Raw genomic sequence first — 24694 nt, forward strand, 5'->3', positions numbered from 1 at the left:
TATACTCTTAGAATGCAGTCCTCTGAAACACAGAATTGATGTAGTGGAATTTAGAAGAGGTGTGTTCCACTAGTCTATGGTTTGTATGCAAAAATCGAGGGAAGGAAAAGGGAGGTGGCTCCATTGATAAATTAACTGTCATGATTAAACCGAACCATTCATAACCAGGAGAACAGTTCTCATTTGCAGTCTTCTCCCTATTAGCTGAGCTGCGGCGGTCCTGGGAATACTCATATTGGACAAAGAAGGGAAACATTAGTGTGAGATCCCAATCCAGGTAGTAGATCTGGTAGATCTGTGGATGAAGTGAAGAGAAATGAATTTGCAATTACACAACATTGTCAATGGTTCTTGGAAATTACAAAATATTCACAGCCAATTAAGTTTTGAAGAAGCCCAGAACACTACCATTGGGAGGAACACATTAAATCAGAGAACAGTTGCCTGACTGAGACATATCTTATAGAAGGAAGGAAAGCCTGAAGGAAGTGAGGATTTGCCCTATTTGAGGCTCTGGAGAATAAGGGGTTACCTTGATCTTAACATGATGAAGATCAAAGAAAAAGGAAGACCTCGTAGGAAATAAACCTGAGCTTTGCATTTGTGTAACACCCATTTACAACTCTGGGCCAACCTGAAGTGCTTTTGGGGAGTTATCACACCATGGTAATGTTAAGAACACAGCAGGCTTCACATGAAAGACTGGGACAATGCCCAGACAGAGTCATAGAGTTAGAGAGCTATACTGTACGGAAACAGACCCTTTGGTCCAACTCATTTATGCTGATCAGATATCCTAAACTGATCTACTCCCAGTTTCCCATATCCCTCTAAACTTGTCCTATTCATGTACCTATCCAGATGCCTTTTAAATGTTGTCATTGCACCCAGCTCCACCACTTCCTCTGGCAGCTCATTCCATATACACACCACACTTTGTGTAAAAAGGTTACCCCTCAGGTCCCTTTTAAAACTTTCTCCTCTCACCTTAAACGTATGCCATCTAGTTTTGGACTACCTTACTCGCAAAGACCTTGCAAGAAAGACCTTGACTATTCACCCTATCCATGCCCCTCGTGATTTTATAAACCTCTGTAACGTCACCCACCCACCCCACCCCGCCACTGGGAAAATAGCCCCAGCCTATTCAGCCTCTCTCTATAGCTCAAGCCCTCCAATCCTGAGGCCTTGTAAATCTTTCTAACGCTTTCAAGTTCAGCAACAGCTTTCCTATAGCAGAGAGACCAGAATTGAACGCAGTATTCTAAAAGTGGCCTAAGTAATATCCTGTGCAGTCACAACATGACATCCCATGGGGAGGCGATGGCCTAGTGGTATTATTGCTGGACTGTTAATCCAGAGACCTAGATCATGTTCTGGGGGCGTGAGTTTGAATCCCTTTGTTACAGATAGTGGAACTTGAATTCGATAAATATCTGGAATTAAGAATCTAACAATGACTGTGAATCCATTGTCAATTGTCAGGAAAAGCCCATCTGGTTCACTGATGTCCTTTAGGGAAGGAAGCTGCCATCCTTACCTGGTCTGGCCTACATGCTACTCTAGACCCATAGCAATGTAGTTGACTCTTAATTCGCATCTGGGCAATTAGGATTGGGCAATAAATGTTGCCTAGCCAGCGAAGCCCCTCATCCCATTAATGAACAAAGGATCCCAACTGTTTACTTTACGCACTGTCTACTGAAGGCATGCATTGCATACCAATGCTTCTTCATTATCCTGTCTATCTGTGACTCCACTTTCAACGGACTATGAACCTGCACTCCCAGGTGTCTTTGTTTAGCAACATTCCCAGGACCTTATCATTAAGTGTATAAGCCCTGCCTTGATTTGAATTACCAAAATGCAGCACTTCACATTTACCTAAATTAAACTCCATTTGCTACTCCTTGGCCAATTGGCCCATCTCAGATAGTTTAGTGGTGTTGATTCAAGAATGATTATTGGCTATGATATCATAAAGGGCACCTCAGTTCATCTTCAAAATAGTGCTGAGGGAAATTCTGTCTTTGCAGCAAGGAAGATGAGGCCTTCATTTGAAGCCTCTTTGGAAAGGGAGTGCCTCTAACAGTGCTCTCACAGCACTGAGCTAGGACACTCGTCTAGATGTGGAGTCTCTAGAGTGCAGAGGAGAAAATGCTGTAGTGATTGTAACGAGGTCAGCCAGATGGACCTCACAGAATATGAGTTCCCTGATTGGGGATGTTAATCTGGTTCATTCAGGGAGCCCTGGCTGACAGATATAAACAGGAGTGTCAGAGGTTCTGTTCGCTCTGACAACTGCCTCTGAGAAAGCCAGAACAAAGTCAAATTCTATGCACGTGGTAATAAAGGGTGACTTGGTGAAGGGATACCGGCCCCTGTGGACTTACTTCAAATGTTACCCAAACAGAAAGCAAGTCTTGCATTTATATAACAATTTTCAAATACATCAGGTATCCCAAATCTCTTTACAGCCAATGAAGAACCTTTTTGAAAGTTAGTTATTACTATAGCACTGGCAATGAACAGCAAATTTGCACACAGCAAGCTCCCACCATCAGTAATTTGATAGGATATTCCCTGGTTTGATGGGATTGTCCTACAAACAAGGGCTAAATTGGTTGCGATGCTACTTGTTAGAAGAATGAGAGTTAATCTCATTAAAGCATGTAGGATTCTTGAAGGGCTTGGCAGGGCAAGAGCTGAGAGGAGGTTTCCCAATATGAGAAGCCTGATCCCACTCCCCTGCCACTCCTTTACTCGCTAGCTTTGGCTGATTCCCCTTCACGTAGCACCATGATATTGAAATTCTCATCCTCATTTTGAATTCCTTCCACGGCTTTGGTCCTTCCTATCCTTGTAACTTCCTCCAGCTGCAAAGCCAACAAGACCTCTGCTCTCCTCTAATCTTGCCTACAATTTTAATTGTTCTTTTACTGGGAACCATGCTTTCAGTTCCCCCTGCACCTCTCCATCTTTAAAACTCATTTCCCCCCTTTAAATTAATCTGTAAAATTGAGATTTTTGACTGCAGCATTTGGTCACTTGATGTAATGTCTATGTTTGTAGCTTGGGGTCGTGCTTTATTTTATAACGCTCCAGTGAAGTGCTTTGGGGTGTTTCATTGTGCTGAAGGCCCTGTATAAGTACAAATTGTTGTCCTTGTAGGACTCATTGCTAAGGGAAAGCATTACCATTCCAAACGAAAGATTCTTGGTATCATGAAGCCTTCTTAATTAATCTCTCAACAGAGAGCTCCTTTCCCAAAGACTGATGGTTTGACTGTTATGAGTGTTAGCTTCCATCATGAGCCAACTCATCCTCCTGTTTAATATTAGCCTTTTGAAGTAAGATCTCAAGACTGTCCCTATTGAATTTGAGGATTTCAAGATTCAGTTTTCAATTCAGATATTTCCTTGGGATCCTCCTGACTCCTCCTCGATTACCTTCGCTGAGCCTTACCCAGAATCCACTCATCTTTGCCGCAGTGGAATTTGTGGTTGTGAAATTACAGTTCAAAGGTGGAAAAGGCTTTATTCTTAAAAACGCATTCGAAACTGGATGGTTTTGTTTCTGATGTTTTGTTTAAGGTGTCTGGCATGGAGGGAGGAGCAGTCAGGTTAACAGCTCTGAATAAAAGAATCCTTGTTTTGTAGCCTTGTGCCTGAATAAGACTCTGGATGTCATTTCAGTGAAAGGAAAACAGCAGCTGCTATGAGACTGAATGACAAAGACCTGTTTTTTTTTAAAAAAATATCTTTCAAAGAGAATTTTAATAAATCACTGTCATACTTACAGTTTGATAGCTCGGATCATTCCTTACCTCTGTGTCATGCTTGGCTGCACTTTAAAGCTATTTCTTTGGAAAGAGAATTATTAAAATCACATGTACCACACACATCATTACAGTGTGAGAGACAGGAATTTGGACTGTAACTTAGGGAAGGGCTGAATGGGGTGAAGGGCTGGGTGCGTATTTGATATGGCCCTCCCAAACATCTTACTGGTCTCCCATTCCTGTGTAAGGACTAATTAATGGGAGATGTGTATAACTGAGAAGCTGTTACAGCTGGAGGTTGTCAAAAGTCACACGACAGCAGGCTGTAGTCCAACAGGTTTATTTAAAATCGCAAGTATTTGGTGGCACTTCACCTGCAGAAGGAGCAGCACTCTGAAAGCTTGTGATTTTCAAATAAACCTGTTGGACTACAACCTGGTGGCATGTGACTTTTAACCTTGTCCACCACAGTCCGACAGCAGCACCTCAATGTCGTAGCTGGAGACGCATGGGAGAGACTAGAGGCAGAGGACATAGTCTCAGAATAAAGGGACGCCAATTTAACAATGAGATGAGGAGGAATTTCTTCTCTCAGAGGTTGAGAGTCTTTGGAACACCTTGCCACAGGGAGCGACTGGGACAGAGTCCTTGTGTTTGATCAGTAGGTGAATCAAAGGCAATGGAGCAAACATAGGAAAATGGACATAAAGTATCTCAAATAAAAACCAAAAGAACTGCGGATGCTGTAAATCAGGAACAAAAACAAAATTGCTGGAAAAGCTCAGCAGGTCTGGCAGGATCTGTTCAGGAGAAAACAGAGTTAATGTTTCGGGTCCAGTGACCCTTCCTCAGAACTGATGGTGGCTGGGAAAACTTCACTTTATATGCAGAAAATAAGGAGATGGGTGGGGTAGGGAGTAAACGATAGGATAGAGTCCAAAGAGAGAGAAAGACAGTTGGACAGACAAAGGAGTTGCTAATGATCAGGCTGGGAGGGTGAATAGTTGTTAACATATTCCCAGAAAATAGATATCAAAGACACATACTCCCCTCCCCTCCCTTGTCCAGCATCCACTGTGGCTGTTTCCTCTGGGATACCCTGGACCACACTTCCTTCACCACCAACACCCCCCACAGCCGTTCGGCACCCTCCCCTGTAACAGGCAAAGCATGCAACACCTGCCCATTTACCCCTCCCTCCCCAGAAGCCAAGGGCCCAAACATATCTTCCAGGAGTAGCAACACATCATCTGCACTTCCATGAATCTAGTCTAGTGCATTTGCTGCTCACAATGTGGACTCCTCTATACTGGGGAAACGAAGCGTAGACTTGGCGACCACTTCGCAGAACATCTACGTTCTACTCACAAAAAAGACCCTGAACTACCCGTTGCCTGCCACGTCAACATGCCACCCTGCTCCTGGCCAACATCTCTGTCCAGTGTTCAGTGAAGCCCAATGCAAGCTAGAGAAACAACGCCTCATTTTCCACTTGGGGACCATACAGCCCTCTGGACTCAATATTGAATTCAATAATTTTAGGGCCTGAACTCTCCCATGTCTTATTTAGAAGATAAAACATAGAACGGTATAGCACAGGAACAGGCCCTTTGGCCCGCCATGAATAGCACCATGATTCTATTTGAAACTAATCCTATCTTCCTGCACATGGCCCCTATCCCCTTATTTTCCGCCGGCTCATGTGTTTGTATAAATGCCTCTTAAACTTTGGCATATCATATTTGTTTGTAATATGTCCCCAGGCACCTACTTGCCTCTGTGTAAAAAAAAAGTTTTTCTCACACATCTCTTTTAAATTTATCCCACCTCACCTTAAACCAATGCCACCTAGTATTTGACATTTCTGCCCCAGTAAAGAGACTGTGACTAGCTACCATATACATGTCCTTCAAAATTTTATATGTATTCATCAGGTATTTAATGGAGGGGCTGAATGGCCTACTTATCCATTTCTTATAGTTTGAAAGTAATAATTGTAAAAATCCAAAAGGTGAACTCGCGTTACATTGGGCTAAGGGTCATCACATTATGGGAATGTATTTTAATTATAACTCACCTGCAAGAAAAATGGGGTTGAAAGCCTCTGTCATAAATCCGTACATTAACACCATGGGTTAATGGGTAAAATTTCACAATTTCAGCCAGAGTCCCAGTGTTACAGTCAAATTGTGGTCACAACCCCACATAACGTGGGTAACAGGGACCTGGGAGAGTTTATACTGAAATTAACCAGTTGTGGCCAGACGGCAGTCACACTATCCAATTGAAAATGACTGGCAAACTCTCACATAAAAGCAGAATAACTGCAAATGCTGGACATCTGAAATGAAAACAGTAAATGCTGAAGGAACAGCATTAGTGTTTGGAGTCCTATTACAACGCATTCTGAAAAACAGTCATGATAGACTGGGAACGTTAACTGGCTTTTTTTTCTGCACAGGGGTCACCACATGTACTGAGCTTCTCCAGCTTTTTCTGGTTTTATGGGAGAACCTTGAAGCCGTTGGGCCAATAGGATGCGCTCTATCTCAGCAGGAGTTGCGATCTGTAGTTCAGCTGAGGAAGTTTGGGTTCCTTTATCTTGAGGTGGCCTCTCTGCAAGTGTAAAACAAAAGAAAATTTGGCAAAGCAGGGGGTTGGACATCATGGATATAAACCTCTCACAGCATGGCCTGTGGACCTCAGCAGCAGCTAGGGAACAGGAAGGGCCACAAAGCTGGCCTGGTGCACTGGGCAAGAACATGCACATTTCTATTCCCCTTCCCACCACTCTCCCAATGCTCCCCTTCCCCCAACCCTAACTCCCAATCTGGCACTGGGAGGCTCCCTCAAAATATCTGACTGGATTGCCCCATGCCTTAAGCAGTCATTATTTTAGTCAGTTATCTACTGCCCATTGTTCTGCCAATCCCAAGTCTGGCAAACCGACCAGAGGGCAGCACGTTGCTGCTAAGCCAGCCTCCTGGCTGCTAGCACCACCTCCCTCCATAATCAGCCTCACACCAAGGGGAGGAAGACCAAATCCTGACCTTGAGAAGCAGAATAAATATGAGTGGGTGGGGGAGATGGAGAGGGAAAGGTGAAGGAAAAGGATTTGTGAGATCTGAAGGCAGTGAGATCCTGTCAGTGTATGACTGTGATGTTCCCACAGGAACCTTGAAAGAAGTCAAGACCTTGGAGGTTGTATAATGCAATAATAGATAAATGTTCCATTTGATGAAATAGCAAAATCAATGTTTCAGCTGGTATCCGTAATGCCAAAGAAAGAGTACAATGAAATAAATAAATAGAATCGACAAAACTGTCAGCTGTTTCTCATCCACTACTTTCTTAGATTTAAGACAAGTAATGCTTCATTTATTCACAGATCTTCCTTCTGCATTGGAAAAGAACTGAAAAGTTGCTACACATTTCTGTTTGCAAGCCCCATTTCTCTTCCTTGCTGCAGGACAGACCGTTCAGGGCAAAATATTTCTGGATCCTGGGTGGTAGCACAGGAGGTATTTGGAGGGAGTGGGTGGGGTCTAGAAAAAAATAGCAGCAAGCCATATTGGATCAGCTGCCTGATGAAGGCTCACCCCTAGGAATTTCCCAGCCTATCGTCATGATATGGATTGTCGCCCAGCTTCAAAAAACTCTATTAAAGACTACCTAATGAAGCCTCCAGCAATTTTCCAATGGCAGAGTGGTTGCAGGCTGTGTGTGGAGGCCAAAGGCTTTATGACAGTATCTCCAGCCCATAACACCTCCTGGGGGCATCTAGAGGACCAATCAGAACCAGGAACTCCAAGGCACAGAGAAGAAGCTGGAAGAAGAGAATCAGTCCTGAAACCCTAATGTTTTCTCCACAGGTTGGTCCACTCCAACCTGTGGCCCTCTAAACAATACTTTATCTTCAACTAAACTATTTGAGCTTCTAATATCTGCCACTGTCTGGTATAAGGAGCAACACACTGTCCTTATTTGAATGGCAGGTCAACAATTTGAAGACTGATGTGTTATGATGACACATAACTTCTTTTAATGTGCATTTATGGGGTATGAGTATCATTAGTGTTTATTGTCTGTCCCTGATTGCCCTGGAGAATGTAATGCTGAACTCCCTTCTTGAACCCATGAAGACCTTGGGGTTTGAGGGCTCCCACGTTGTTGTAAGGGGGGGAGTTCTGGGATTTGAACCAGCGATTCTTAGGGAATGGAAATATATTTCCAAGTCAGGATGGTATGTCACTTGGAAGGGAACTTGCAGGTGGCAGTGTTCCAAAGTATCTGCTGCCCATGTCCTTCTAGAAGATGCAGATCATGGGTTTAGAAAATGGTGTCAAAGGTAGTTTGGTGACTTGCTGCTGTGCATCTTATTGATGGTACACACTGCGTGATAGTCGTAGAGGGGCTGGTTTTTGAAAGCTGCGGATGAGGTGCAAATCAAGCTAGTGGCTTAACCCTGGATAGTGCCAGGTTTTCTTGAGCATTGTTGGAGCTGCATTAATCCAGGCAAGTGAAGAACATTTGATCACAGTCCTGACTTGTGCCTTGTAGATAATGGACCTTTAAAGGGTCATATAATAAATAGGCGTCTATCAACACCCATCTTAACAGGATGTGATGTACCAGTCCCTTGGCTTGCAAGCTGACAGTGAGCAAAATCAGGAGTGCGCCTTCAAGATTTCAGTGATTATCAGCTGTAAAAAAAAGACAACTCTATACGACCTTATCTTCAAAATAAAAAAGCCAAGTTATTGTTTTATAAATCCATGTGTATGGTTGGTATATAAATGTCAAAGAAAAGAAGATTATCACGGATGCCACCTGTGGTGCTCACTTCAATATCAGGGTCCAAAGCCCACAGGACAATTTATACCGACATCTCTGAACCTGCATCCACCACTTCCTCTGGCAGCTCATTCCACATACAAACCACTCTTGGGGTAAAAATGTTGCCCCACATGTCCTTTTTAAATTTTTCACCTCTCAACTTAAAAATATACCCCCTAGTTCTGCATTACCCCACCCTAGGGAAAAGACCATTGCTGTTCACCTTATCCCTGACCCTCATGGTTTTATAAATGTATGTAAGGAAACTCCTCCATGGGTCTATGGCTTGATATCAGATCTGTAATGGAGAGCTGGAAGGAATTCCTTTAGGGAGACAAAGGAGTCAGACACATAACAAAGTTTTGACCAACAACTGGTCAGAGGAACATTGTACCATGCAAACAGTCTCCTTTCTAAGCCACATATCAATGAGCACAAGTAGTGTTTCAGAGTTGAAAACAACAAATGCAGGAGACCACAGAGAGTCAAACAGCATCCATGGAGAGACGGCAAGCTTCCAGCATCCGCAGCAATTTGCTCCAACTTTGTGTAATACTTTCTCAACAAAAATATCTTACATTTATCTAGTGTTTACTAACATAGTGAAATGATACCAGAGCACTTTACAAGTAAATTTGACCGTGATCCAGGTGTAGAGATATTAAAAGAGAAGACCAAAATCTGGTGGAGGAAAATCTTAAAGGAGAAAGGATAAGATGCTAGTCTAGAAGGGTTTAGGAAGGGAACCCCAGGGTTTAGCACCAAGCCAGCAGTAAGCACAGCCATCAGGAATAGAACCATTCATTTCAAGTACATGCAGATATCTCAGAGGGGTGTAGGGATGGAGAAAAGGAAGGTAATGCCACGGAAAGATTTGAAAACACGGCATTACTAGAATGAAAGCAAATGGGATTTGGGTGTAAGATAGGATGTGGGAAGAGGTTGGATAAACATCAGTTTATGCAGGGTAGAAGATGGGAGACTAGCCATCCCCTCACCTGAAGCATGCATCTTTTGAGCCCGAGGAACTAAGTGCTAGTTTGCACTTTGAGGAACTTTACGCACGCACAGAATATTGCAGGAATCTGACCAGTTAAATCTATGAGACTTAATATAGAGCCCTAATAAGTCTCCAGGAACATGTCTAGCCAAGAACACCCTATCCTCTAAAGTATCGGCTGAGCGAATTACCTGGCATTGAGCAGGAAAAGTCCCAGCTTCTAATAATAGGTTTTCCTGTGCAATTGTCATTAATGAACCATCTGACTGGCTAATAATCAATAAACCCTGGGAGTGCTGTCAAACTGTCTAGTTCTCTGAATGACCTGACTCCTGTATTTCACGATCAACACTGTCGACCCAATGGCAACTCAACTACAAAGAGTCTGCCCCAAGGATAGTTGTGAATCTGAAAAAAAAGGTTCAGAGAGGTATTTAAGAGACGCAAAAGATTCTGATTAAGGAAAAAGGCAGAACAGATAGAAGGTAGATGTTGCATCAGAAAAAGGAGTGTTTATATTTGCTTTTAGTTAAAATTGTAAATTTTTCCTGACATTTAGGGATAATTTCCAGCAACACCCCAATGCTACTGTTTGAGCAGCTTTCTTCCTGTCATTTTCATGTGAATTTCTGTGTCATTCTGCATGAGCTGGTAACAAACAGAACTAGTTAGTCTAGGAAACCAAAAGCTTCCTCAACATTGTTGGCAAGCTTAGTGTCACACTTGTCATTCTATTTCTGGGTTTTAAGAGTGGCACATTTTGATTTTGATATTTTCACAGACACCAAATTAATCTTTGGTAATTTATTCAGTGGAGAAAGCCATCTCACACTGTGCTGAATAAACTCTTCCCAAACTTTTCCTCCTGGCATTGAAGCCATACTACAGTGTCTCTTGACGTAAGTCTGCCTTCGTTGTTATCCTGCTCACAAAAGATATCTGTTGTAAGTTTTTGATTACTCTGATTTAAAGGGTGTCATGGTGGCTCAGCCATTAGCACAGCTACCGGGGACTTGGGTTCAATCCCAGCCTCAGGCAACTATCCATATGAAGTTGGCATGTTCACCCTGTGTCTGTGTGGGCGTCTGTCTGATGCTCTGAAATCCTCCCAAAGTCCAAAGGAGTGCTGGTTAGTTTGAGTGGCCATGCTTAAATTTTCTAGAGATGTGCAGATTATGCCAATTAACCATGTCAAATGCAGGGTTACAAGGATAGGGTTGGGGCCTAGGTGGGGTGCTCTTTGGGATGTTGGTGTACACTCAATGGCATCTATCTGTACCACAGGGATTCCTTAAAGAGCATTGTATTCTCCACATTTCATTTAACAGGTGCATCTAATACAATAAACATTCCAAAGTTCTAGCATTGTATCAGAAACAAATTAGATGACAAATTTCCTGAGGAAATGAAAAGAGAGTTAAAAGGTTGATCAAACAAGCTGGTTTGAAGCTGAACCAAACGAGTAAGGTGATGATGAAGACAAAGGATTAATGGAGGAAATTCCCAAGTTGGGTCCAGGTGGATGAAAGCCTGGCCACCAATTCCTGAGATGTTTGCAGCCCAGGCAATAAATTAGAGTACATCAATTGTTCTCAATGACTAAGCCGCTATCCAACAGCCAATAATGCATGGTGTAGAGTCGGGGCTGGTTCAAGCCTGGCTGTGTGTGATGCTTTTAGCAGTTAAACAGTGTGAATTAAAAAGAGAAAGTACTTGAAAAATTCATCTGGCATGGCAACATCAGTGGAGAGAGAAACTGAGTTCCCATTTCAAGTCCAACATGGCTCTCCTTTGCTTGGAATCTGGGTGTTAGACTGACTGTTGATCAAAACTTTGTTATGTGTCTGACTCCTTTGTCTCCCTAAAGGAATTCCTTCCAGCTTTCCATTACAGATCTGATATCAAGACATAGAGTCATTGAGGAGTGTCCTTATATAGGTTTATAAAACCATGAGGGGCATAGATAAGGTGAATAGCAAGAGTCTTTTCCCTAGGTTGGGGGAGTTCAAAACTAGGGGACATATTGTTAAGATGAGAGGCGAAAAATGTAAAAAGGACATGTGGGGCAACATTTTTACACCAAGGGTGGTTTGTATGTGAAATGAGCTGCCAGAGGAAGTGGTGGATGCAGGTGCAGAGATGTAGGTATGAATTTTCCTGTGGGCTTTGGATCCTGATATTGAAGTGAGCACCACAGATGGCATCTGTGATAATCTTTTTTTTGACTTTTACATACCAACAGAAATTTCTCTAGAATCTCATCCGGTCTGATAGTATCTGTAGAAAGAAAGCAGAGCTAAAGTTCCAGGTTCATTGGACCTTCCTCAAAAATATTAACTCTGTTTTTTTTGGCCAGTCTCTGCCAGATCTGCTGAGTTTCTGCAGCATTTTCAGGTTTTGTTCAGATCTCCAGCATTTCAGTACTTTGCTTTTAGTTTAGTCAAATAATGTTTGCTACCTAAACAGGAAGTTAGTTTATGCATGCTGACAGCGCTATTGGAGGGGAACACTGTTGGGAGTCTGGGACTGTGGGTGGTGCGCGTGAATAAAAACGGTGTAAATAAATCATATTTTAAGGCTCAATTTGCTCCGTGTCTGACTGAAGGAATGAAATTTCACCTCATCCAGTTTGGGAGCATGGGCTGCAAGTTTGAGTGAGATTACTAGATACTTCTAAGATGTGGATCAGGGATTGATGCCCTATTTTGTTACCCTTTCTATTTCATGATGTCCAGATGTTGTCCATTACTAAATTCAGCAATTTTTCAGCAGCATGAGCAGCAAAGCGCACGTCAAGTTTCAAGCCACAAGCCTACACACTGCCCATCCCTATCCCGTCACTGTCTGTTTTCTTAGCTCTTGGCAAACCCAGGGCTGCAAAGCCACACTCAGGAATGCTCGAGTGTGTTGCATTCTGGACAGATGATGGAACGCAAGTCCGTGCCTGTGGTTTCTAACACACTGAGATTCTGGCAAAAAACACTATTCCCGCAGATGCAGAGAAAGATGTCCAACTTGAGAGGTGTGCTACCAATTTTTAAAGATACAGGACAGAAATACAATCACATATTATTGTGAAATAGCCATAAATACCAGCAACAGTGACTCAGTGTTGGTCCTGCCAGATCCTGAATTCAGGTCAGCTGTCAGCCCAGTCCTATCATATTTTTAGGTATTGCAAACCGTGTAGGAATGAACTTCGAAATAAAGGAAGATAATGGATGAGTTACATTTCTATAGTACATTTCGCAACATCAGGGCATTGTAAATGTGTTCTCCCATCAATTGAGTGCTTTTGAAGTTCAGTTATTGTTATAATATACGAAATAGAGCTGTGAATTTGCATACGTAAATGCTCACAAACAGTAATGAGACAATGGTCAGGTCAAACATATTTAGTGATATTGATTGAGGAAGACACATTGGTCAGGTATCAGGAATATTTCCCTTGCTTTTCTTTGCAATAGTATCTTGAGATACACTTATTGAACATAGAACATAGAAAGGTACAGCACAGTACAGGCCCTTCGGCCCACGATGTTGTGCCGTGGAATATTCCTAATACAAAAATAAAATAACCTAACCTACATTCCCCTCAATTCACTGGTGTCCATGTGCATGTCCAGCAGTCGCTTAAATGTCACTAATGACTCCGCTTCCACGACTACCACTGGTAAACTATTCCATGCACTCACAACTCTCTGGGTGAAGAACCTCCCTCTGACGTCTCCTCTATACCGTCCTCCTAACACCTTAAAACTATGACCCTTCATGGCAGTCAATCCTGCCCTGGGGAAAAGTCTCTGGCTATCGACTCTTGCCTCTCATTACCTTGTACACCTCGATCAGGTCACCTCTCTTCCTCCTTCTCTCCAGAGAGAAAAGTCCAAGCTCAGTCATCCTCTCCTTGTAAGACAAGCCCTCCAGTCCAGGCAGCATCCTGGTAAACCTCCTTTGCACCCTCTCCAAAGCCTCCACATCTTTCCTATAACAGGGCGACCAGAGCTGGACACAATATTCCAAGTGTGGTCTCACCAGGGTTTTGTAGAGCTGCAGCATAACCTCGCGGCTCTTAAACTCGATCCCCCTGTTAATGAAAGCCAAAACACCATATGCTTTCTTAACAACCTTATCCACCTGGGTGGCAACTTTGAGGGAGTTATGTACTTGAACACCAAGATCCCGCTGTTCCTCCACACTGCCGAGAATCCTGCCTTTAATCCTATATTCAGCATTTAAGTTTGACCTTCCAAAATGCATCACTTCGCATTTATCCAGGTTGAACTCCATCTGCCATTTCTCAGCCCAGATCTGCATTCTGTCAATGTCTCGCTGAAGCCTGCAATAGCCCTCGATACTATCAACGGCACCTCCAACCTTTGTGTCACCAGCAAACATACTAACCCACCCCTCAACCTCCTCTTCCAAGTCATTTATAAAAACTACAAAGAGCAGAGGCCCAAGAACAGAGCCCTGCAGGACACCACTCATCACTGGCCTCCAGGCAGAATACTTACCATCTACAACCACTCTCTGCCTCCTGTCAGCCAACTAATTCTGAATCCAGACAGCCAAGTCACCCTGTATCCCATACCTCCTGACTTTATGAATGAGCCTGCCGTGGGGAACCTTATCAAATGCCTTGCTGAAGTCCATGTACACCACATCCACTGCTCGACCCTCGTCAAGGCAAATAGAGCCTTGGTTTAAACTTGCCTCCAATAAATAAACAGCAGCTCTGATATCGTAGCACTCTCTCTCTCTCTGTACTGCTGTCAGCTAAGACTTCTGTCCTCAAATTTCCACTATGAGTCTTAAACCAATTACCTTCTGGCTTAGAGATAGTTCACTCAGTCCTGCTGAATCACAACTGACACCTCTGGCATGGATCAAGAGGGTGAGGTGAAAGGAGGATAGCAGGGGCACAACATTGGCAGAACTGCACTGGTTACTCAATGTATTTGGCCCGACTTGTCTTACATACGTTAACATGTGGCCCCAGTACAACCTGTACATTCAATTCTAACTACCACTGAGTTTTACAGTTGTTTTCCCTCTGGGGCAGGACACACCCAAGAGTCAGTGCTCTTGAGGTTGAATGACCTGTATGTGAAGAAAAGCAAAATGCTACAGATGCCGGAAATCTGAAACAAATATACAGAATGCTAGAAAAGATCAGCAGATGTGACAGCATCTGTGGAGAAAGAAGCAGAGCTCATGTTTCAAGTTCATATGGCCCTTCTTCGGAATGGTGCATGAAAACAAGACATAAACCAAGCAATTGATGTAGGATGCTGCCCATTCTGAAGCCTGCTTGTATCCATTTTCAGTTTTGAGGTAAATGGTGGTGTGATTGTCTACTGGTGGTCTCTGGATTTCCCACTGTAACTTATTCTGAGCCCTTAATGAAACTGACAGGGTGTTTGTGCCGTTTATCCAGAGTTTGGTGCTGATTATTCTCTAGCTCCTCATCGTGATTTCTCCTTGTTTCCCCTTAGCACCAGCTATAAACTGGACCTAGAATGGAAAGTGTGTGCTGTGGTTGGGGGGGGGGGGGCGCGGTGTGGAGGGGGGAGAGAGAATTTTTTAAGTTGTGGAGTTGAGTTAGCCCAGTTGGCTGGGCACAATGTGATGCCAACAGTGTGGGTTCAATTCCCATCACCGGCTGATGAAAGGCTCTCATTCCCTGACGTGTGGTGGCCCTTGGGTTAAAATCACCATCAGTCAACTTTCTCTAATGATAGAGTACGACTATGGTGACTTGACATTCATCATTTTTCTCTCATCATTCTGGGGCAGCACGGTCTGCGTCATAGTCCCAGGGACCCAGGTTCAATCCCATCCTCAGGTGACTGTCTGTGTGGAGTTTACATATTCTCCCCGTGTCTGTGTGGGTGCTCTGGTTCCTTCACACTGTCCAAAGATGTGCATGCTAGGTGGATTGGTCATGCTAAATTGCCCATAGTGTCTAGTGTTGTGCAGGCTGGGTGGATTAGTCATGGGAAATGCAGGGATAGGGTTGGGGGAGTGGATCAAGATGGATACTCTTCAGAGGGTCATTGTGAAATCAATGGGCCAAATGGCCTGCTTCCAAACTGTAGGGATTCTATGATTAAGCTGCGATTGCCAATATTAGCTTTTATATAATGTCAAGCCTCCCATATCATGACAAATAAATTGGCATTACATTTTAAAAAGCAGGGCAGTGATATCTGATTTACATTTAAATATTTGTGGAGAGTCTGCTGAAATTTTGGACAGTCCAGTCTCAAACTGCGAAAGCGCTGCAGACTGAGACAGCGTCAAACTAAATTTGTCTTTATAAGCTTGTCAAATCTCCTTTCAAAATCAGCTCACCTCGGCATGTTTTGGTTTCACTGCATGCAGCCTTTTCAATTAAATCTCCTTGAGTTTATTGACTTGAAGGAAATCCAGTGCAAGATCTGTCGGTTCCAGTGGTCACATCACGTGTAGTAAAATCTATGGTTGTGTTCCAAGAGGGGGTTGGGGGGGTGGTGGGTGGGGTTGGGTAGTGTGAAACCCTATTCTGAGGAGAGCTTCTGGGTCGGCACAACTTCAAGGGCCGAAGGGCCTGTTCTGCGCTGTATTGTTCTGTGTTCTATGTTCTATGTATTGGTGGAAGACACAGGGTAGCAATACATGGGTATATAAAGTATCAGTTGACATTGACTTTCCAAAGTGCTCTTATACTGAACAATGACTGTGTTCAGCTGGCTGTTCCTTCTTGTCTCAAATGGGGAGAAAATTGCAATCCTGCCTGTCAGTTTTGGTACACGTCCTTAAAGGACATTTTCTCTTTACAAAAGAGATTTTCATTTTTGGGTAATTTCAGCCCCCTGGCTTTTCAATGGTGCGTTCTCCGGAAAAAAAACAACACCTCAAACAAAATAGAAGGATATGCTATCCCCTTTGATAGGATTACACGGAACTGGGTTGTGAAACCATTAACATCAGGCCCATAACAAACGCTGGCATTACTGGAGGTGTCAGAACCATTCGTGGTTGTTTGATACAATTTGTATTAATGGTGTAACAATAGAAGCTGCTTTTGTAAAAGTAGCAATACTCACCAGCGTGCTTTTGTGCGTGGAATAAAATCATAGAATCACAGAGGTGAGAAGAAGGCCATTCAGCCTGTGGAAACTGTGCCAGCTCTTTCACCTGAGCTCTGCACAAATTTTCTCCCCTTTAAATACAAATTGTCATGACAATAGATTAGAAGCCAGATGTACTGAGTTTAGCTTCTTAAATCTTTAGTTGCCAAATATATTGTTTTAAAAGAGGACAGCTACAGACAGAAAATTACTTACACCATTTAAAAGGCATCAGGATGGATACATGTAGAGGAAGGGTTGAGAGGGATATGTGCAAAATGCTGGCAAATGGGACTAGATTAATATAGGATATCTGGTCAGCATGGATGTGTTGGACCGAAGGGTCTGTTTACATGTTGTATATCTCAATGACTCTAAAGGCAGCAGGTGTAAATTTCTTCAGAGGTAATGGGAACTGCAGATGCTGGAGAATCCAAGATAACAAAGTGTGAAGCTGGATGAACGCAGCAGGCCAAGCCGCATCTCAGGAGCACAAAAGCTGACGTTTCGGGCCTAGACCCTTCATCAGAGAGGGGGATGGGGTGAGGGTTCTGGAATAAATAGGGAGAGAGGGGGAGGCGGACCGAAGATGGAGAGAAAGGAAGATAAGTGGAGAGGACAGTATAGGTGGGGAGGTAGGGAGGGGATAGGTCAGTCCAGGGAAGATGGACAGGTCAAGGAGGTGGGATGAGGTTAGTAGGTAGGAAATGGAGGCGCGGCTTGAGGTGGGAGGAAGGGATGGGTGAGAGGAAGAACAAGTTAGGGAGGCAGAGACAGGTTGGACTGGTTTTGGGATGCAGTGGGTGGAGGGGAAGAGCTGGGCTGGTTGTGTGATGCAGTGGGGTGAGGGGACGAACTGGGCTGGTTTAGGGATGCGGTGGGGGAAGGGGAGATTTTGAAGCTGGTGAAGTCCACATTGATACCATTGGGCTGCATCAGGCATACCATCAGGCTGCTTGGGACCTGAAGGTTGCAGGAACAGCAACTCATATTTGGCTTGGGAACCCTGCAGCCCAATGGCATCAATGTGGACTTCACCAGCTTCAAAATCTCCCCTTCCCCCACCGCATCCCAAAACCAGCCCAGTTCGTCCCCTCACCCCACTGCATCCCAAAACCAGCCCAGCTCTTCCCCTCCCCCCACTGCATCCCAAAACCAGTCCAACCTGTCTCTGCCTCCCTAATCTGTTCTTCCTCTCACCCATCCCTTCCTCCCACTTCAAGCCGCACCTCCATCTCCTACCTACTAACCTCATCCCACCTCCTTGACCTGTCCATCTTCCCTGGACTGACCTATCCCCTCCCTACCTCCCCACCTATACTCTCCTCTCCACCTATCTTCTTTTCTCTCCATCTTCGGTCCGCCTCCCCCTCTCTCCCTATTTATTCCAGAACCCTCACCCCATCCCCCTCTCTGATGAAGGGTCTAGGCCCGAAACGTCAGCTTTTGGGCTCCTGAGATGCTGCTTGGCCTGCTGTGTTCATCCAGCTCCACACTTTGTTATCTTAGATGTAAATTTCTTGCTGTTTGGCAAAGTCTTGTGTGGCATCCCACGCGCATTATTTGTTGGGTATCAGTGGCACTTCAAACAGAGAGAGAAGGAGAGAAACTGAGCAAGGAGGTGATGATTATCCCTCCACATGCCCAATCCCTCCTTCAGCAAAGCACCACCTCTTAAGGACAGTTTTTGTGTTTTGATCTTCCTGAAATATACAATTAAAGGAGTTAAAGGTCAATTGCAACCCTGGTCTGTGTGCACTAATGATAGACAGTGTGCTAGTAAGCTGAATGTGTTTTGACCTGGATTTGAACATTAGTGCATTCTGAAGGTTACAGTCAAAGAACCACCTACTAATCACCCCTGCATTGCAGGTAAATCAGACTCCCACTAAGAGTGCTGGAAGCCAACTAGTTCGGAAGCCAGTCAGAAGAAAACAGGAGATGAAAGCCAGCCAGCTATTGTCAAAACGATATAGCACAAAAGATTTAAAGAACCGCCGAAGCCAAGAACACAAAATCAACTACTTAGCTATCAACTACATTGTCACTCTTCACAAATGACTCAGACTGAGCTGTATATCTTTAAACTTTATCTATTTTTAAACGCAGTTCTTGTTCATAATCTGTGTGTACATGAGTTCCACATTCTTTTTGTGCTTAATAAGTGACAAACTGACAATTGTGAGGCCACCTGAATTACAAAGACAGGTCAGTTCATCCCTTCTCACCCAAGACGTTCAGGTTATCTGCCTGGGACTGTATTATTTTGGGAACTCTGGCTGGCATCTGATCATGACACTATTCAATCCCCTTCTGAAATTTATGATTCAATCTGCTTCCACAAACCTCTCTTGTTCTCTTTGTCTCCCTTTACTCCTGTTTCATTTTTTTTAGATTAGATTAGATTCCCTTCAGTGTGGAAACAGGCCCTTCGGCCCAACAAGTCCACACCATCCTTGAAGCATACCACCCAGACCCATCCCCCTATACCGCGCACACCCCTAACACTACGGGACATTTAGCATGGCCAGTCCGCCTATGCTGCACATCTTTGGACTGTGGGAGGAAACCCACGCAGACACGGGGAGAATGTGCAAACTCCACACAGACAGTCGCCCGAGGCTGGAATCGAACCTTGGTCCCTGGCGCTGTGAGGCTGCAGTACTCGCCACTGAGCCCTTTTATCCTGCCCATTTTGAAAAGCCTTGGTTGTGTGTTGATTTAAAGGTTTACGGATATTGGGGATCTTTCAACCTTACATGTTTTTCCCTCGTTAGTAAATGTAAACACTCAGTGCCCTTGATTTTTGATCTGGGGAGGATCTCACAGTTGTACCCTATCTATCCTTAGCCAATAGTGCACACCAATGACTTTCCAACCAGGAGCTCAGACATCATTAACACACTGAGACCACAAAAGCAGAAGAAGTGCAACTTGAAACCTCCTTCTTCAGGCATCAGCTAATTTACCTCAAGGAACCAAAGGAGAGCGGTCAACATGGCACAGGCACACCTACTCAAGGAGCATTTTCCAAATGAGAGAATTCCCAATAAGGACAATCTTTCCTAATTTATTCTTTTCCCAGAGATTCCCAAGACTCCAAAACTGGATGGCGGTCTCCTGAAAAAATGGTTCGGGCTGGATATTTTCCTGTAAATGTGCTGATAATAAAGCCAATACATATCTTTATCATAAATATTTTATATTATTATTATAAACACAATAATGTTTATCTTAAAGAATTTCCATCAACAGCACTTTATGCTCCAGTCTGTCATCCCCAGATTAGAGATCCACTACAATAAGGAGGCAGGCCATTCAGCCAATTGATGCTCCAAAGATCACCCTAACCTCTGGAACCCTGGTTTTCCCATGGCTGAGGCATATAACCTGCAGACCTTAGGACGGCAGAGGGAAACCCATGGAGACACAGGGCAAACATGTAAAGTCCACACAGATAGCCACCGCAAAGGTTGCATTGAACCCAGGTCCCTGGCCCTGTGAGGCAGCAGTGCTACCGCTGTACCAACCTACCACCCACTTGCTTCTGCTAACCTCAGGTAAAGCCTTAACCTGGTGGTTGGTTTCTGCCCACATTGTTAGAGGTAAAATCCTACAGAATGAACAGCACATTCTGAACTCTCGGTTCTCCTATGAAAGTTGCAGCCAAAGTGCACCCCTCACAGACAGACTGACACTCCCTTGCCCATGACACGGGAGGTGCAGCAGTGACAACCAGCTTCAGCAGGGTCTAGGCCAGAAACATCAGCCTTCCTGCTCCTCTGATGCTGTTTGGCCTGCTGTATTCATCCAGCTCTACACCTTGTTTCCTCAGCACAGCTCAGTTGGCTGGTGGGTGAATGATGCCGATTCCTGTATAAGCTGAGGTAACCACGAAATACTGAAAATAAAAACAAACGCTTGAAATCACAACGGGTCAGGCAGCATCAACGGAGACAGATAGAACAAGCTGATGTTTTGAGTCTAGACTTCAATACAGATTCCAGCATCTGCAGTAACTTGCCCTTACCATGAAGGTCACTCTTTCCTAACCTGAGGTGTGGTGGCACTCAGGCTAAACCATCCCAGCTATCTCTCTCTAATGAGTGAGGTGCCCTTTGGACTGCTAAGACTGTGGTGAGTTTACTTGTATGTAATTTAAAAGTTTGTTGGAGCTCCTGAAGAAGTCAGAAGAACGTTGAAAATTGATATAAAATAACGTGTATCATTCTAAGGGAACCCAGGAGCAGAGGGAGATGGGGTCATAAATGAAAGTTCATTGAAGGTGGCAGGACAGATAAAGAGAATAGTTAGTAATGTATAGTGTCCTCAGCTTTCATAATCATGGCATAGAGTACCAGAGCAGGGAGGTGGCATTGAATTTGTGTAAGGCACTCAGCTGGAGTGCTGTGTACAGTTGTGGAAGCCACATGCCAGTAAAGGTGCGAATGCATTGGCGGGAAGCAATTCTTTGCAATTGTTCCAAGAATGAAAAACTTCAGTTATGGAAATAGATTCTAGAAGCTGGGACTCTTCTCTTTGAAGAGAAGAAAGCTGAGACGAGATTTGATAAGAGTTTTCAAAATTATGAGCGGGTGAGACAGAGTAGATGGGCAGAAGCTATTCCTGATTGTAAGAGAAAAATAAGAATGAAATGGCGTAGATGTGAAGTGATGTGCAAATGAATTAAGGGTGAAAGAAAACAAAGCTTTTTCATACAGTGATAGTTAGGAATGTAAGAGCAAGAGTAGGCCATTCAGCCCCTCGAGTTTGTTCCACCATTCAATGAGATCATGACTGATCTATGAGCTAACTCCATACGCCTGCCTTTGGTCCATTTCCTTAATACCTTTGCTTAACAAAAAAATGTATTTACCTCAGATTTGAAATTAGAAATTAGAGATTGATCTAGCATCTATTGTAATTTGTGGAACAGGGTTCCCAACACCTATTGCCTTTGCATGTAGAAGTGCTTCCTAATACCTCTCCTGAATGGTCTGGCAGTAATTCTCAGACTATGCTCCTTCATTATACAGTTACACAGCAGATAATCAGACCCTTCAGTCCAACTCATCCATACTGACCAGATATCCTAAACTGATCTAGTCCCATTTGCCAACAGTTGGCCCATATCCCTCTAAACCCATCTTATTCATATACCCATCCAGATGCCTTTTAAATATCATGATTGTACCAGCCTCCACCAATTCCTCTGGCAGCTTATTCCATACACGCACCACCACCTGCATGAAAAAGTAACCCCTTAGGTCCTTTTTAAGTCTTTTCCCTCTTACACCTTAAGCCTATGCCCAGAGATAATGGGAACTGCAGATGCTGGAGAATCTGAGATAACAAAGTGTGGAGCTGGATGAACACAGCAGGCCAAGCAGCATCTTTTCTGATAAAGGGTCTAGGCCCGAAACGTCAGCTTTTGTACTCCTAAGATGCTGCTTGGCCTGCTGTGTTCATCCAGCTCCACATTTTGTTATCTTAAGCCTATGCTCTCCAGGTTTGGATTCCCCCATCCTTAGAAGAAGACTTTGGCTATTCACCCTGTCCATGCCCCTCATGGCTTTATAAATCTTGATAAGATCACCCCCAGTCTCCCATGCTCCACGGTAAAAAAAAGCCTTCCAGCCTCTCCCTTTAGCTCAAACTCTCCAGACCCAGCAACATCGTTATAAATGTTCTCTGCACCTTCTCAAGTTTAACAACATCTTTCCTATAGAAGAGCAACCAAAGCTTTACACAGTACGACAAATGTGGCCTCGCTAATGTCCCATTTTGCCACAACGTGACATCTCAATTTCTACACTCAATGCACTGAACAATGAAGGCAAGTGTATCAAATGCCTTCTTCACTATACTGTCTATCTATGACTCTGCTTCAAGGAACTATGCATCTGCATCCCCCAAGGTCTCTGTTTGACCACACTTCCTAGTTCTAGAATCTAACCCAGTGGACTGGGTGTGGAATGCACCAGCTGGAAATATGGTGGAGGGAGGCTAGCTGAGGCTATCAAAAGAGCATTGAATGATCGTTCAGATTGAAATGGTGAGCAGGGATTTGGGGAAAAGGCAGGAGATTGGCATCAGGCAATAGAATCAATGCAGGCATGATGGGCCAAAGGGCCACCTTCAGCACTGTAGTAATGTTGTCAATCTGTGTCAGACAATTGTCATTCTTTGATAAAGTGAAGACAGAAATGCAGTTGGCTCTGAAGGGAAGGACAGTGCAGTAGAGCAGTCTCAGTGCAGAATCCATGGAAGTAGCTCAAACGGTGCCTTTTTCCATCACTTCTGTCTTTACCACCATAATGGATGAAGCATTTCCCAGATGTGACAAGTGCTAGACCTGCCAAAATTGGCAGTTGCCTTGGGCCTGCACAAGGTGAGCACCAGCTTTCAACCAATACCTGGCAGATTAAAAATTCTAGCAAGTGATACAATCTTCTGTGGTTATCAGGCAGAAGGATCACGGTGTGAGGAAATGAACCATTTCTCACTGTGTTTGCTGGGAGTTGTGAAAAATTCCTACCGTCAGCAAAGTAAGTATAACTTCAACTTTCGAGCAATTTCATGAAGAGCCATACCGCACACAGATGTAAACTCCATATCTCTCTCCACAGATGCTGCCAGACTTTTCTCCAGCATTTTCTGTTTTTTTATTTCAGATTTCCAGCATCCACAGCATTTTGCATCTGTCCCCGTCCTGAAACTAAGCTATGTAACTAACAATCAGTGCCCGAGCTTACTCAGATACTCTATTAGGACTGCTAGGTTGTACAGCCTTATTTCAATTCTCTGCAGATTATTTGCAAAATCCGAAATCTCCCCAGCAAACACATCACTGCCACATAATTTGAAAACCCTGACTATCTCAAGCACACTGTGATCAATGGTTTGTGTTCCATTGAGAGATATATGCAAACTCTTTGATTCTTTAATCTCATTGCAATAATATTTGATAGATTGGGTCTTTTTATGTTTCCTCTGTAACTGAAAAGTCACAAGCTCTATGGGACACATTTTTTAAAAACTTATAATGCTCTTTTGATCAGACATAAGAAAAATACTTTTGTGTGAGCATACTTGGTGTACTTGAACAGGTATTCAAGCTGTCTCACACAAATATGCTCATAAAATGTCACTCCTACCGAACTAAAACACATATTTTATTTCTGCATTTCAACCTGTCAGAGTTATATTATTCCTCTAATTTCCTGTTAGATTTATGAACTTTTTTAAGGGCTTTCGTCCTTTGAAAGACATGAAAACTGAGAGACCAAACAAGGAGGTTTTTCAAATAATGTTATCTTAACTTTGATTCTATCTTTTTTAAGCTAATCTATCAATTTGGCAACCCCCTTCTTTAAACAACCTCAGATTTAAAGACATTAACTTGCCAGTTCCCTTTCTGTTTCTTTGAATTCTGTCCTTGATACTTAACTTGCATCCAAAAATAACTGATCTGCAATTGAGCAGAGCACAATACTTGACCAATTCCTTCTAAGAGCTGCAATATCCCTACAACTATCCCTGTCTGTTCTTCCCTTAAAAGCCTAGGCAAAGGCAATGTTGGTATCTGGAAGCAGCCGCATCAAGTGTAACTGAAAGATCAGAGATAATGGGAACTGCAGATGCTGGAGAATCCAAGATAACAAAGTGTGGGGCTGGATAAACACAGCAGGTCAAGCAGCATCTTAGGAGCAGAAAAGCTGACGTTTCGGGCCTAGACCCTTCATCAGAAAAGGGGGATGGGGAAAGGATTCTGAAATAAATAGGGAGAGGGGGGAGGCGGACTGAAGATAGATAGAGGAGAAGATAGGTGCAGAGGAGAATATGAGTGGGGAGGTAGGGAGGGGATAGGTCAGTCCGGGGAGGACAGACAGGTCAAGGAGGCGAGATGAGTTTAGTTGGTAGGAAATGGAGGTTCGACTTGAGGTGGGAGAGGGGATAGGT

Source organism: Stegostoma tigrinum, chromosome 33, assembly GCF_030684315.1.
Source record: "Stegostoma tigrinum isolate sSteTig4 chromosome 33, sSteTig4.hap1, whole genome shotgun sequence".
Classification (NCBI taxonomy): Eukaryota; Metazoa; Chordata; class Chondrichthyes; order Orectolobiformes; family Stegostomatidae; genus Stegostoma; species Stegostoma tigrinum.